General features: G+C 42.7%; 1 protein-coding gene across 1 annotated transcript in view; it reads left to right on the plus strand.

Annotated features, from left to right (window-relative positions):
* The first annotated feature begins 674 nt into the window (after positions 1-674).
* Positions 675-15468, plus strand: part of ELOVL7 (ELOVL fatty acid elongase 7) — a 49379-nt gene continuing 34585 nt past the window's right edge. The window contains exon 1 of the mRNA XM_083356308.1: positions 675-732. The gene's annotated coding sequence lies outside the window, so the exon portion shown is untranslated. The remainder of the gene's footprint in view (positions 733-15468) is intronic.

Consider the following 15468-nt stretch of genomic DNA (forward strand, 5'->3'; position numbering starts at 1 on the left):
GTAGTTTAGGAACTGGAAGCTGTGTTCATTGGACAAAGAGACCTGTTAAGTGAGCCACCCTGTGGTTTGATCTGAATTTTCTAGAGCCTGGGACTTTTCAGTGGCAGCATCAATATTATGGAATTTTCTCCCACCCTCCATTCCATTAACTTGTGGATTGGTTGGATTTTAAATATTTTAAATAATTTTTTAAAAAAACTGCCTTTTGGTCATTCCACCAAATGTGGCAGTCATTCTGTTTAACCTGCCAAAGGGTTTTTTTTTCTCCTGTCTTTATGCTGCATATTTATTATATATTATTGATAGTTTTTTTTACAAAATTCGCATTTCTTCACGAGGTACGCTACACGATGGTTCGGAGTAGACCGCAACTTATTTTGGCAGCCGCGTGAATAGCGGAGGGAGGAAAAATACAACGTATCGAAACAATCGCTTAAAAAACTTCGGCGCCCAAAGCTTCCCCTTCTGCCACCTGCCCGAGAGGCCTGAGGCGAGGCTGCTGGTTGCTTGACGTCCAAGAAACACGTGCGGAGGCGACTGAGGTAAAGTAAGCAGAAGGAAAAAAAAAAGAGTCACAACTCACTCCGGCCAAGCCCAATGGGCGGATTCTGCGAGGCAGCGAAAGGCTGGGCTGCGCCAGAGCGGGAAGCACCTCTCCCTCTCTCAGTTGCTGGTTGCCTTCTGGTGCGCCGGGCGCGGGAAGGAGACGTCCGTCTCCTCCAGGGCGGCTAAGTGAGTACAGCGCCTCAATGTTTCAGATCCAGCGTAAACCTTTCGGAACTTGGTGGCAGGTGTCCTTTTCAAGGAGAGCGGGGCGCTGCTAGATTAATTCTTCTCGTTACTTAGGGCGAGACGAGGCAGGCTGTAAAGCGCCGAGTTTCAGGCTGTTCTTCCGAATGCCCAGCTGTTTTTCAGCGTCGGGAGCGCATCGGTGGGACGGTCCTTGTACAAATAAATCAATAAATCAGCCAGCCAGTAGGATGCTGGATCTATGGAGCAGGTGGCAAAAGCCTGGGAGAAGTGAGAGCACAAGGGGTGGGTTCGTTGAATTAGGTTTGGCTCAGTCAGGCACAACTAACTGGATTCTCTTAATAGGCGAAGCCTTAAGTCAACAATCCGCTCTCAAACGAAGGTGATGGCTTAACCTGGTGTGCGGGCTACGTCCCTGACTTGGGGACGCGGGGAGGGGAGACGGAGCTGCTGTGGGATTGAGGGACGTCAGGAAATAGGGATGTGCGCGCTGCCCTGTCCCGGAACCGCTTTCGCGGTACCGTTAGCAAAGCTTTCCTGGCGCTGGTGTCTCCAGGTGTTGCTTTTGCTTCCAGGCTGTTGTTAAAACTGGAGGATGCTAAGAGAAAGACTGGCCCTTACGAGTAACTTAGCGGGTAGAAAAGACACCCTTTTGGGGGGGGGAGAAATTCAGGTTCCAGTGGAGTATTGGGTCTGGCCTCGTTGGTACTGTTGACATGTAAATGATGGAGTCCGGTTGGCCCGGTATGAGCCCTCATTCCTCTCCGCAGGAGAGTGACATTTTGCCTGGATTTACACGGCACGCTAGACTAGGCTATAATGGATAGTTTGTGTTTAAAGGGGTTGCGGCAACCAGGCCTCTTCGTCAGGCAGTAACTTGGTTTAGTGGGGCACAGCGCTCAATCTGCACGCGACAAGTGTGTTTGTTAATCCGTATTTAGTAATTTGCGTGAACTATTGGAAAAAGAATTCGCTGCCTCAAGGCTTCCTGGCGCTGGGCATTATAATCCCAAAGGGACTCCTTTGGAGAGGTTTTTTTTTCCTTTTTTTTTCTCCTTTGGCTCGTGAAATCGCTCGTGCCTTAGGTCAGCGTTTCCCAACCTTAGGAACTTGAAGATGCGTGGACTTCAACTCCCAGAATTCCCCAGCCAGCTATGCTGGCTGGGGAATTCTGGGAGTTGAAGTCCACGCATCTTCAAGTTCCTAAGGTTGGGAAACGCTGCCTTAGGTGCTTTAAATAGTTGTGTGGCCGTTGCTTGGGACCAGCTACTCACACACGACTTGCCCTGACCGGATCAAGAACGTGGCGGCTGCGCTCCCGGGGAAGGGACGCCGCGAGTTCCCCAACCGAGCCGAGCGCTTCGCCGTTATTCCTGCCTGCTAAGGATTGTTCGCCTGTCCGGGAAAGGCGACGAGAGAAACGGGCAGAATTTGCTTGCTTGCTTGCTAGTGGGAGAGCCCCGTTTACGAACGGCGTCCTTTCCTCCTCCAGTTCCTCCAGCCTTGTTTCTTCTGGATCCGTGAGTACCTGGGCTTGTTTTGCGGGAGCCCCGTGCGCCGTGTGAAGGATGACTTTAAAGACGCGCCTCTGCTATCCTAGACTTCCCCGGTGAAGCTTTTGGCCGCGGTCTGCTTCACCTTTTTCTGTACTGGCGTCTCCGGGTTTTAGGTTTTGTCATCTCCCGCTAGGGCGGGAAAAACATCTTTCTGAAACGTTGCTTAGTAAGTGCTGTGTTGGATGACTCAAAGATATGATTCAGTCAAAAGCAGTTTCCTTTCTTTCCTCCTCTTCTTGTCGTGGAGGATGAACCGGTGATGGGGTATTATTTTCTGCATTGCACAAAGATTTCAATGCATGTGATGTTATCTGGTGAGAATTGGGTGGCTCGTTTCACTCCATATCTGTGAAGCATGTCACCTGGGATTTTTGTTGCACTTAGCCAATCAGATACGAGCCAGATGTCACACTAAGGTTGAACTTTAATTAAAAATAATGAAATCTTCTGGAATATTAAAAGGTAATGTGTTTCACTTATTTTTATTGCTGCAGTCTAAAACAACTTTCAGGAAACTAACTTTATTGCCTTTGTGCATACTCTCGTGGTCAGCTCTTCTGTTAGTTCTAAGATTTGCTCAGAAAACTACTAAGGGTTAATTTTTTGTGCCTTCACGAGATTCCACCCATTGTAAATGAAAGTGTGTACTGTATGGGGAGGGGTGAAAACTCTGGCCTGACTAGTTGAGTTACAAGAGAGGAAAATTTTTTAATGAAACAGGTTTGACAAATTCCCCTAGAATTTGTCCTGCTAATGGACAGTTTGAAAAACTCTGCACCTAGCTGAAAGTCTAATTACAAAATTAAAAGAATAATAAAATTGACCAACAAATGTAGTTTGTTCATCTGCTGCTCTTTGTCTTCAGATATTCAGATAAACACTCAGAATTATGCTGGCTGTTAATTCTGGGAGTTGCAATCCCAAGACATCAGGTTTCCCATTTCCCACCCCCCCCACCCCAAATTGTTTCTAATCTAATCTTTGCATCTGCTTTTTTATTATCTACAAAATGCTAGTATGATCTGTTGTTTTGTAACACTTGGTTTTAATTAACTAAGTTAGCCGTGAACTTATCTCATGGTAGGCAAGTCCTCTAATTCCTTCTCACAATGTTTAATAGAAGATATGATTTGATCATGTGGTGTAACTCTTTAGCTAAAGGTTAATGAACAAATTCAAGCTCTTTGAGTAAAACCTGCGCATGTTTTTAAAGACAGGTTCATTATGTGCAATTTATAATTAGAGCAAAAAGTGAGACAATGCCTTCAGTGTACGTCACAAGCCACAGGGGATGATGATTTTTCATTTGGGAGGCAAGCAAGGCAAAGTGGATGCATTGTTTTCCTTGTCACTATTTATATTAAATTCATAATTGAGGGAATGACGAAGTAAATAGAGTGACACAACCTCTGGATTATTGCTACAAGGCTGGAAGTGATACATAGAAAGGCCAAAGGATCACATATTTCAGCAACATTCCTTGTGGCAACTTGCAGTCACAATTGGGACTAGAATCTTGGTCTTTGATGAGAGATGGGAGTTCCAGGTAAAAACTGTGAGGTGCTTGGGGGGAAGGACCTGGAAAGCTCCGGGTGGTGGTGGTGGATCTTTCATTGGGCTGCAGGAACAGGGCTAAAACCCCTGTCCTCTTGGGGGAAATCCTTTGTTGGGTAGCAGGAATGTTTATAAATATTTTGTGTTTTGACACATAATTTCAGTATAGCATACAGATAGTCCGTTCACTTTTTTTTTAAAAGACAAAAGTAGTGATGGGGATGGTTCCTGTTGAAACTCTGCCTACAATGTTGATTCAAAGCCATTTTTGACATTTTATTTCTAGTGGTCTGAACCTTATGAATCATTTTGTCAGGAAAGAAGGGCTGATATTTTTCCCATCAAAGGTTTTTTTTCCACCATATGCAAGCTCTGTCAGAATGGTATAAAGAGCTCACCTTCTCTTAAAGTCTCAGAATGGAATGATGCAGATGTTATATTATGTCATGCCCTCATGTACAATTTTACATGACCATCAAACTCTGCAAGGGGGGGGATTTCTCTATTTTTATATATCCAGTGGTGTTCCCACTTAAGTGACCACCAGGAGGCACCACATAACTAGATTCATCCTTATTGGGAATCTAAAGACAGAGGTAGCCAGATGTTATTCTGTGGGGTTCAAGCCCCTAACGGGAATTGAATTCACAGAGCTTTGAACTTTAGATGGCTATATGCAGTGCAATAGCTTTATCTCAGAGAAAAACTGGGCAAAATATGAAATATTTGGAGGAAGGTTTTTGAAGTTTCATAAAATCAGTCAGATTTACCCCTCTGCTTGTCTCTACCAGGCTGATGTTTCTGCCTTAGTTTCTTAACTGTGAGAGGAATTCCACAATGGAATTAGTGCATATACTTTCCTTCACTGTACCATCTTTCAAACAGAAACTGGAAAACCATTGGTTAGAGATGGTCTATTTCTGGTTTTCTGCATCAAGTCTGGGAATCAACTAAAAGGCCTATATAAGATCTGATCTGATCTTCTGTTAATGGTCCTGATGTACCAGGACTTAGAATTAGTAATCTTATTTGTATTGTTTTCCTAGGGAGAAGAAAATTCAGCTGAAATATCGGTGGGTGTGGAAATCTTGGCCTTATCTTGCTTATCACACAGCCATGTGGGAAGTCTTTTCTTACCATATTATTTTTCCTGTAATCTCAGCCTGTCTGGGTTTCTGTGATTTAAATTAGGGAGCAAATTCTTGAACGTTTGGGAGAACTTCCACCTCTTGAATTTCTGGATGCCCATAGAAGATTTTCTGTGTCATAATGTCAGCAGAAAGGATGAAAAAGTTCAGACTATTCTTCTTTCAGAGACAGACAAGCAGACAAATTGCCCCCATTCATTCTTCAAAGCTCTAAAATGCCCTGGTGGCCCAAATAATGACAACTGAGGACTGTTTTTCTGTTGGTTAGAAGTGGAGTTTTAATCCTAAAGAAGTGCTGAAAAATTGCAGGGCTGAGATTCAGTGACAAAGAATGCTGGGATATTCCATGGGTTGTTCTCTCAAATTAATCCTAGTGGAACCCAACATATGGGAGCTATTTTGAATTAAGGCTTTTTCAAATGAGACAAGTATCCAAAATAACAGCAGCAGCAGTAGCAGCAACAACAACAACATCAAAAACCATAGGAGCATCAGTAATAAAGCTAAAATGTTCCTACAAATATGATTTTACCTTTGAGTATTTTGGATTGTCCAGGATTAATTTCAGCTCAGATCCAAATTGGCTGTTAGTCTAGGATTAGATGTGATGAGTGGGACATAATTAGATTAGGTAATCTTACAACAAGATGGTGCTACATATTACAGTTAAGGTCCGCCAGCTTGATGATAACCTTGATTAAAATTCCAATTCAGTGTCAAGGGACTAAGGGGAAAACATGTCTCCAAAAGAGCCTTGGTGGAGCAGTGGGCTAATGCCTCCTTAAATAACACCAGCTGCCTGCAATTAGTGCAGGTTCGAGTCCCACCAGGCTCAAGGTTGACTCAGCCTTCCATCCTTCCGAGGTAGGTAAAATGAGAACCCAGATTGTTGGGAGCAATAAGCTGACTTTGTAAAAATGCCGCTGGGGGGGGGGCGCGAAAGGCCTAATAAGCAGGCATATACATAGAATGAAGGCTATTGCTAAGCACATTGATTTGTGCTTCTTAGATTGTAAGCTGCCCTGAGTCTTCGGAGAAGGGCAGGATATAAATGGGGTTAAAAAAACAAAGGGACAGAGATTTAGTCTTTTGTAAAAAAAAAAAAAAAAGAGTCCCCTCCCCTCCTTAGGCTTATACAACCCATTCATGTCCTCATGAAAACTTACAGTTGTGTGGAACCAGTTTGAAGAAAACCACCCTAGACTGCAATGCCCAGAACTGGACACACCATTTCAAGCAAGACCTGACTATTAAACAGAATGGCATAATTATATTCAACTTGCTAAGCACATTGGTTTGTGCTTAAATTGTAAGCCGCCCTGAGTCTTCGGAGAAGGGCGGGATATAAATGGGATTAAAACAAAAAACAAAAAACTTGGGGGATAGTAGAACATGGCCGATATTTTTTCCTTCCACAGAAACTAGTACCAAGTTGGATCTCCCCACATCCTGTATTTATGCTTTTTATTTATTTTCCTCAGCTGAAAACCTTTATGTTACTCACTTTAAATCTTTATTTCAACTGGCTATTTAAGCCTGAAGAACTTTTTGAATCTTCTTTTTCTCTTCTAGCTACTACTTTGTGTAATTTGTGAAAGTAGTAAACATTTCTTCGTCCTTTTCATGAATAAGGTTGCCCCATAGCTAAGCAATAATCTACTCAATACTACTCTCCTACCTCCAGTTGTGTAGATCCACTTCTGAGTACTCTCTGGGTACAGTTATTTAGCCAGTTACACATGTATATAATAATCATCCGTCCCTAATAATGTTATTTTTATGGTCCTTGGAGTCTGTTTTAGAGACAATGTGAGGAGGTTAGCACAGTTTTCTTGGTAATATTTTCAAAGATGATTTGCCAGAAATGCCTTCTGAGATGTCACCTGACTTTCCTGTTTTAGGATTGAGAGACCATGGCTGGCCCAAAGTCACCAAGCTGACTTTCATTCCTAGGATAGAATCAGAATTTGGGTTTTCCTGCTCTAACTCAGCACCTTTAATCACAAGACCAAGTTGGGTTTTTCCTATATCAGATTATTTTCTTAATAAACATATCATGAAGTACTTTGTCAGAACCTTTGCTAAGGTCAAGGTACGTTATTTATTTATTTATTTTGTATACTGCCCTTCTCCCGAAGGACTCAGGGCGGTGAACAGGGCAATACATAATAAAAAACAAGATACAAAAATTAAAAAAAAAATTAAACAGCAATGCCTGTAATAAATTAGTACAGATTAAAAAGTTAAGACCGATTCATAAAACCAACCCCATCCCATCAGGCCAGGCCAGCATGTTCAAAAAGGTAGGTTTTAAGATCGCTCCGGAAGGAGCGGAGATCAGGCGCCATCCGGAGCTCGACCGGAAGATGGTTCCATAAATCCGGCGCGCCCACAGAGAACGCCCTCCCCCTGGGGGCCACCAGTCGGCATTCTTTGACCGGTGGCACCCTGAGGAGGCCCTCTCTGTGGGAGCGTACTGGGCGGAGGGAAGTTGACGCCGGCCGCAGGTGCTCCCCAAGGTATTCCGGACCCATGCCATGTAGGGCTTTGTAGGTCATTACTAACACCTTGAATCTCACCCGGAAGACAACTGGTAGCCAATGCAGCTCGCGGAGCAGAGGTGTGACATGGGAGTGTTGGGAAACTCCCAACACAACTCTCGCAGCTGCATTCTGTACCAGTTGGAGCCTCCGAGTGGTCTTCAAGGGTAGCCCCATGTAGAGAGCATTGCAGTAGTCCAGACGAGAGGTCACGAGCGCGTGAGTGACCGTACGTAAGGCATCCTGGTCTAGATAGGGCCGCAACTGGCGCACCAGGCAAACCTGGGCAAAGGCCCCCCTAGTCACAGCTACTATATGGTCTTCTAGGGAAAGCTGTGAATCTAGGAGGACTCCCAAGTTGCGAGCCCTATCTACGGGGGGTAATAACTCAACCCCCATAGAGAGTGGTGGAATATCCTGAATATCCCGAGATGCCGGTACGCACAGCCACTCAGTCTTGTCAGGGTTGAGTCGAAGCCTGTTCCTCCCCATCCAGACCCGAACCGCCTCCAGGCAACGGGACATCACGTCGAGGGCATCACTGGGGTGGTTTGGGGTCGAAATGAAAACCTGGGTATCATCAGCATACTGATGATACCCAACTCCAAAACCACGAATGATCTCACCCAGCGGTTTCATGTAGATGTTGAACAGGAGAGGCGAGAGGACCGACCCCTGAGGGACTCCACAAACGAGAGGCCTCGCGGTCGACCTCTGCCCCCCTGCCAACACCGACTGCGAGCGTCCCAGGAGATAGGAGGAGAACCACTGAAGGACCGTACCTCCCACTCCCAATCCCCTGAGGTGCCACAGCAGGATACCATGGTCGATGGTATTGAAAGCCGCTGAGAGGTCTAATAGAACTAGGACAGAGGAATCTCCCCTGTCCCGAGCCCTCCAGAGATCATTCACCAGCACGACCAATGCTGTCTTTGTGCTGTACCCGGGCCTGACGCCCGATTGGTACGGGTCTAGATAATCCGCTTCATCCAGAACTAGAGGGAGCTGATGCGCCACCACACTCTCAACAACCTTCGCAAGAAAGCGAAGGTTGGAGACCGGACGAAAGTTATTTAACACAGCTGGGTCCAAGGCAGGCTTCTTGAGGAGAGGTCTCATCACCGCCTCTTTAAAGGCGGCAGGGAAACTACCCTCACTCAAAGAGGCAGATATAACCGCCTGGAACCAGCCTCGTGTCCCCTCCCGGGCTGCATAAACCAGCCAGGAAGGGCACGGGTCCAATAAACATGTGGTGGAGCTCAGCCTCCCCATAATCCTGTCCACTTCCTCCGGAGTTACAGGATCGAACTCCTCCCAGATAACATTGACAAGACCGCCCGTGTCCTGATCATCCAACTCTGCCCAGTCGGAGTCCAAACCGGTTCAAATCCGAGCAATTTTGTCCAACAGATGTTGACTAAACTCCTCGGCATGCCCCTGCAAGGGTTCCTCACTCACCTCCTGATTAAGGAGGGAGCGGGTCACCCTAAATAGGGCGGCCGGGCGATTATCTGCGGACGCAATGAGGGTAGTGAAGTAATTAGACCTCGCCACCCTCATCGCTGCGAGATAAGACCTAATATGGGTTCTTAGTCGTTATGTCTGCATTATATCCCCAATTTGTGAAGCTAGTAATTCAATCAGAAAACTGAGAAAAGATTAATCTGGCATGACCTGTTTGAGATAAACCTAGGCTGGCCCCTGTTAATTGTTGCATTCCCATCCAAGTGCTCACAAATCTATTTAATAATCAGGTTTAGGTGCCAAGATAACAGACTTGTAATTTCATGGGTTGCCTTCTTTCCCCCTTTTAAAGATAGGAACAACATTTGCTCTCCTCCAGTCTTCTGGAGCTTTATCCTTTCTCCAGTCAGCAGCACTTCTGTCACCTCTGCTAGTTTCTTCAGTAACCTAGCACAGGGGTTCTCAACCTTTTCTTCACCATGGGCCACCTTTAAATACCTTTAGTGGCCATGGACCACCCAGACTTAACTCAAGATTTAAATCTTAACATTGCTTCAAGCCTTTGCAGAACCCCTCTGACTAAATCATGCCCCCCACCAAAGGTCCGCAGACCACAAGTTGAGAACCACTGAACTAGCATATAATTCATCTGGCACCGGAGACCTGAACTCATTAAAATAAGTTGAGTGTTTGTTAGTGTTTTATTCTTCTCCTCATCTGTCCTGAAATACAACTCTTCTTCTCCATTAATAACACAGTTATCGCCAGGTAAGGTTTCACATTCTTTTTAAAATAAGACAACTCCAAAATAAGAGTTAAGATGACCTGCCTCTCCACCCTTCCCATTACCAAATTACCAAGCAACCAAGGGCCACTAAGGGCAGCACAGTAATATAATAACATTAACTGATGTGGCAAGAGTAAAATTTGAGGAAGGGGCATTTAGCCATAATGGGTTCTGACAAAACAACATATGGAACAAAGTTACTGTCAGCAGTAATCATGTTCATAGCCCCTCCTTTCATGATTCAAAGGATTTCTTAACTCATTCTGAGTTTGAGCAAATATCACCTAAAGGTAAAGTAAAGGTAAAGGTTCCCCCACACATGCGTGCTAGTCGTTTCCAACTCTAGGGGCCGGTGCTCATCTTCGTTTCAAAGCCGAAGAGCCAGCGCTTGTCCGAGGACGTCTCCGTGGTCATGTGGCCGGCATGACTAGACGCCAAAGGCGCACGGAACGCTGTTACCTTCCCACCGGAGTGGTCCCTATTTTTCTACTTGCATTTTTACGTGCTTTCAAACTGCTAGGTTGGCAGAAGCTGGGACGAGTAACAGGAGCTCACTCTGTTATGCGGCACTCGGGATTCGACCCACCAAACTGCCGACCTTCTGATCAACAAGCTCAGCGTCCTAACCCACTGAGCCACCGCATCCCTCTGAAATATCACCTAGTAACTGTTAAAAAGACAATAAAACTGAGAAGGTAATATAGAAAGAAACCAAGGGAAAAACCTATTTCTCTTCACATCTGTAGCCTCTTTATCTTTGCCAAAAAAAAGCATTTGTTCTGGTTTCTGTTATAATCTGTATTTTCTGATGACTACTTTATATCTCTTTCTGATTATACTGCCCTGCTTTAATATAAGTGTGAAGAAAGAAAACACCCCCTTTTCTTTTCATTGTTTTGAGAAAGCTCTTTGTGTATCTTCCAAAGACAGGAGATATTTTTCCTTCTAGAATAGATTGTTTGCAGGTGTGCCATCTATATCTTGGATTGCAGGATAGTCATCCTTCCCTAACTTGTTTTTCTCCTTCAGGATTTCTCACCCTTGGATCATGCCTCTGTGTAGGCTTATCAAAATCTGATCTTCTTACATCCAGTATATCCAGTCTATTCTTTTTGACTTTGATAATCTGGTAATTTTCTTTATGTTGTAAAGTATTAGTGCAATAATAGCAGATCTCCACGTTCCTTGTTCTGCCTTTTGACAATTGGCATTGTTAGTAAGAGAAGACAAGAATTTGTTGGACCTTTTGGCACAGCAAGATTTCCACCACATGTCAGGCCAGCTAAATTCTTTCTGTTGTCATATATATCAGTGGGTTAGGACACTGAGCTTGTCGATCAGAAGGTCGGCAGTTTGGCGGATCGAATCCCGAGTGCCGCGTAGCAGAGTGAGCGCCTGTTACTCGTCCCAGCTTCTGCCAACCTAGCAGTTCTAAAGCACGTAAAAATGCAAGTAGAAAAATAGGGACCACTCCGGTGGGAAGGTAACAGCGTTCCGTGCGCCTTTGGCATCTAGTCATGCCGGCCACATGACCATGGAGACGTCCTCGGACAAACGCTGGCTCTTCGGCTTTGAAACAGAGATGAGCACCGGCCCCTAGAGTCGGAAAACGACTAGCACGCGTGTGCGGGGGAACCTTTACCTTTTTATGTATTTCTTTGAAAGCTATATTACTTGATGTGGAAAGACCTAATCCCCAACTTTTGTCTGCCTAGGTGACTTAGAACTTTTGTTTTGCTGTCCTTTTAGTCTTATTCAAACACTATCAACAGGATTTCCATGTTCAGTTGTGTGATTTGTATTAAGCATATATTTTCTTAACATACAGCACAATACTCCCCCCACACACCTTTTTTTGAATCTATTAAATTCTGGCCTTCCAGGACTATGTTCCAATCATGAGTGTCATGTCTATGGCTCTTTGCCCAATCCTTTGATTAAAGCATCTTTTAGACTATGTGGGTTGTTTTCCTTTATTCCCATCCAGTTTTGTCAATCTGCCGTCTTTACCCTTCTTTGTGCCTCTTGCTGTTTTTCTTCTTGTTAATGTAAATAATGTGTAAATCGTGAAGCATCAGTTTATTGATGTTGAGAATAAGGGATTAAAAATACCAAGACTTGAGTTAATGTGACTTGCCTATGGCAGATTACAAATTTTGTAAATAAATTATACTGTTAATTCAACATCTACATATAAAGGGCAATACTTATGTCTCATTTCACAATAATGTTAGCAAGGTCCAATAATGTTAAATCTGAGAAGAGAAAAAGAAAGTGGGGCATACATCACATACAGCAGGACTATGTGTCTAAATTTAAAACAGTAATTCTCTTCTCCCAGATAAAATGGTTAAGAAAAGATTGCCAAGAGTCACTCTATGAGGGTGAACAAACAAACAAACGAATAAGCAAACAAACAGTTTAAAATCCCTAAACTGAATGACTCAAATGTCTATCTTGATGCATTGTGTAACTTTTATTTTACTTCAGTTTGGGGGATTTGGAGGCTTTGAGTATTCTAGTTTTATTTTAAAAAAAATAATGTATCTGTCCATGTGAGGAGTAGGCCATCCTCTGTTTCTTTTAACTTTATGAATACATATTAATACATTAAACTTTATTAAATAAAATGTACACATATAAATTTAAATATTTCTCTTATAATTAAAAATTAACAAAATAGTAGCATCCTAAACTATATATGACTTCCATTCGTATTATTTTTACTTTATATATTTTTATTCTTTTCAGTAGCCATGGTCAGGTCATCAATAGAAGGCAGAGATATAGGTAAGATTTAGATCATACAAAGTTATACAAATTCATTGAGTAAATCTGGATGTGAGACCAATATTAGCTATTTCTTTCAGAGTCATTAGTTCACATAAGCAGACTTTCTCATTATGAAATTAAAAATGAGCTTGCAGGAAAAAGATTGATGCTTAGTACACTTGATTATTTATTGTTGTTCAATCACTAAGTCATGTCCAACTCTTCCTGACCCCATGGTCCATAACACGCTAAACCTCTTGTCCTCCCAGAGTTTACCAAAATTCATGCTTATTGCATCCATGACACCATCTAACCATCCTCTGTTGTCCCCTTTTTCTTTTGCCCTTAATTTTTCTAGGGTCTTTTCTAATGAGTCCTTCTTGCTAATTAAGACACTTGATTATACTGAGGAAGAATATACAGTTCATCTTTAAATTAATTCACAATTCAGATGTTGGGGAATTTATTTCTTAGTAGTTTTAATTTTAGCAATAGTAACTTCAATACTTGGCGATCTAGGAAATGTATTACTTACCTAGCCAATCAGTTCAACATAGGTTAACAAAATAATCATGTTTTAATAATCATGGGTCTTTGATTCCTTTTTAAAAGTTGATTTCTGACTTTTCATAGCTATTTGCACTGACATAAAGCTCAGCATCCTGGAAAACTCTTCTGAGACTTTTGTACCTGGGATTCAGAAGATTGTAAATATACATATGTATCCAGATTTACTCATATAACACAGTCTTACTATTTTAAAAAAATGTGAGAATGTAACTGAATATGAGAAGTGATAGCCTCCATTCTAACTGCATATTCTGTTCATAAAGGTGCACCTTGAAACTGGGTTAGAAATCCAAGTTTCTTGAATTGCTGTAAATGTTATTCTGTGCAGTACTTGTATGGGTAAAACCAGGGCTTTTTTTCTCATAGAACGCTCAGAATGGAGTTCCGGCACCTTTTTTGGATGGAACCTTGTAGGGTAGGCAAGGTGGGTTGTATGACGTGTGAGTTCCAGCACCTTTTTGTTTTACAAAAAAAGCACTGGGTAAAACTAATTCTTGGAGACAATAGCTTATTCCCCTTTCTGTTGCTTGATGATTGACAAATAGAAACTAGAAGTTCTACCATACTTCTTAGGGCCAGTTAGTCTTTATCAGAAACTTAACCTTTCAGCAAGCAGAGAAAGAGATAAGATGTTGCACAACCACTTGGTAGTAAGAGAAAACCATTTCTGTTTAAACAGTCTTATATGCTTTGCATATGCTCTTCGCATTTGCTCTCACACAGATTTGAGTACCTAAATAGTTTCCTGTATTTTATGTGCACAAAGGAAGAGCAAATTGCATCCAAGGTTTGTATTCTGGACAGATTATTCTGAAAAATATCAAGATTCCTCAGAATATATATATAGCTTAATCTTGATAAATCTTGCTAGTTTATTAATTATTTGGGGTTTGCATTTGGTAGTACTGTTTTTAATTATTTGGGGTTTGCATTTGGTACTACTGTTTTTCCATAGATGCATGTGTATACAGGTGTTTGGAAGCTATTTCGCTTGGCTGCAGTAGTGTAGTATGTAGTTAGACTTATTCCCAAGCATATAATCTGCATAATGAATTTGTGGACACTGAATTTGCACTAAATACAAACTAAAAATCCAAGGTTATTACAAATTAGCTTAACATAATTGAACTTATATTTGATGCATATAACTTATACATACTTGCTTTATTACTTCCTATTAAATTGTTGTTGTTGTTAGTTGCGAAGTCGTGTCCAACCCATCGTGACCCCATGGACAATGTTCCTCCAGGCCTTCCTGTCCTCTACCATATTATGGAGTCTATTTAGGCTCATGCCTAATGCTTCAGTGACTCCATCCAGTCACCTCATTCTCTGTCGTCCCTTTCTTCTCTTGCCCTCAACCTTTCCCAGCATTAGGCTCTTCTCCAGTGAGTCCTTACTTCTCATAAGGTGGCCAAAGTATTTGAGTTTCAACTTCAGGATCTGGTCTTCTAAAGAGCAGTCAGGGTTGATCTCCTCTAGGACTGACCGGTTTGATCGCCTTGCAGTCCAAGGGACTCACAGGAGTCTTCTCCAGCACCATAGTTCAAAGGCTTCAATTCTTTGGCGCTCAGCCTTTCTTATGGTCCAACTTTCACAGCCATACATTGCAACTGGGAAGACCATAGCCTTGACTATATGCACTTTTCTTGGCAAGGTGATGTCTTTGCTTTTTGGTGTGCTGTCTAGGTTTGCCATGGCTTTCCTCCCAAGGAGCAAGCGTCTTTTAATTTCTTGGCTACATTCTCCATCTGCAGTGATCTTGGAGCCCAGGAAAATAAAATCTGTCACTACCTCCATTTCTTCCCCATCTATTTGCCAGGATTTGAGAGGGCCAGATGCCATGATCTTGGTTTTCTTAATGTTCAGTTTCAACCCAACCTTTGCACTCTCCTTTTTCACTCGCAACAAGAGGCTCTTTAGTTCCTCTTCACTTTCTACCATTAGAGTGGTATCATCTGCATATCTTAGGTTGTTGATATTTCTCCCGGCAATCTTAATTCCAACTTTTGATTCACCTAGCCCTGCCTTTCTCATGATGTCCTCTGCATATAAGTTAAACAGGCAGGGCGACAGTATACAGCCTTGCCGGACTCCTTTCCCAGTTTTGAACCAATCAGTGGTTCTGTGTCCAGTTCTCACTGTTGCTTCTTGACCCGCATATAGGTTTCTCAAGAGACAAATAAGATGGTCTGGTACACCCATCTCTTTAAGAACTTGCCACAGTTTGTTATGATCCACACAATCAAAGGCTTTAGCATAGTCAATGAAGCAGAAATAGATGTTTTTCTGGAACTCTCTAGCTTTCTCCATGATCCAGCGTATGT

Source organism: Vipera ursinii (assembly GCF_947247035.1).
Source record: "Vipera ursinii genome assembly, chromosome: 2".
Lineage (NCBI taxonomy): Eukaryota > Metazoa > Chordata > Lepidosauria > Squamata > Viperidae > Vipera > Vipera ursinii.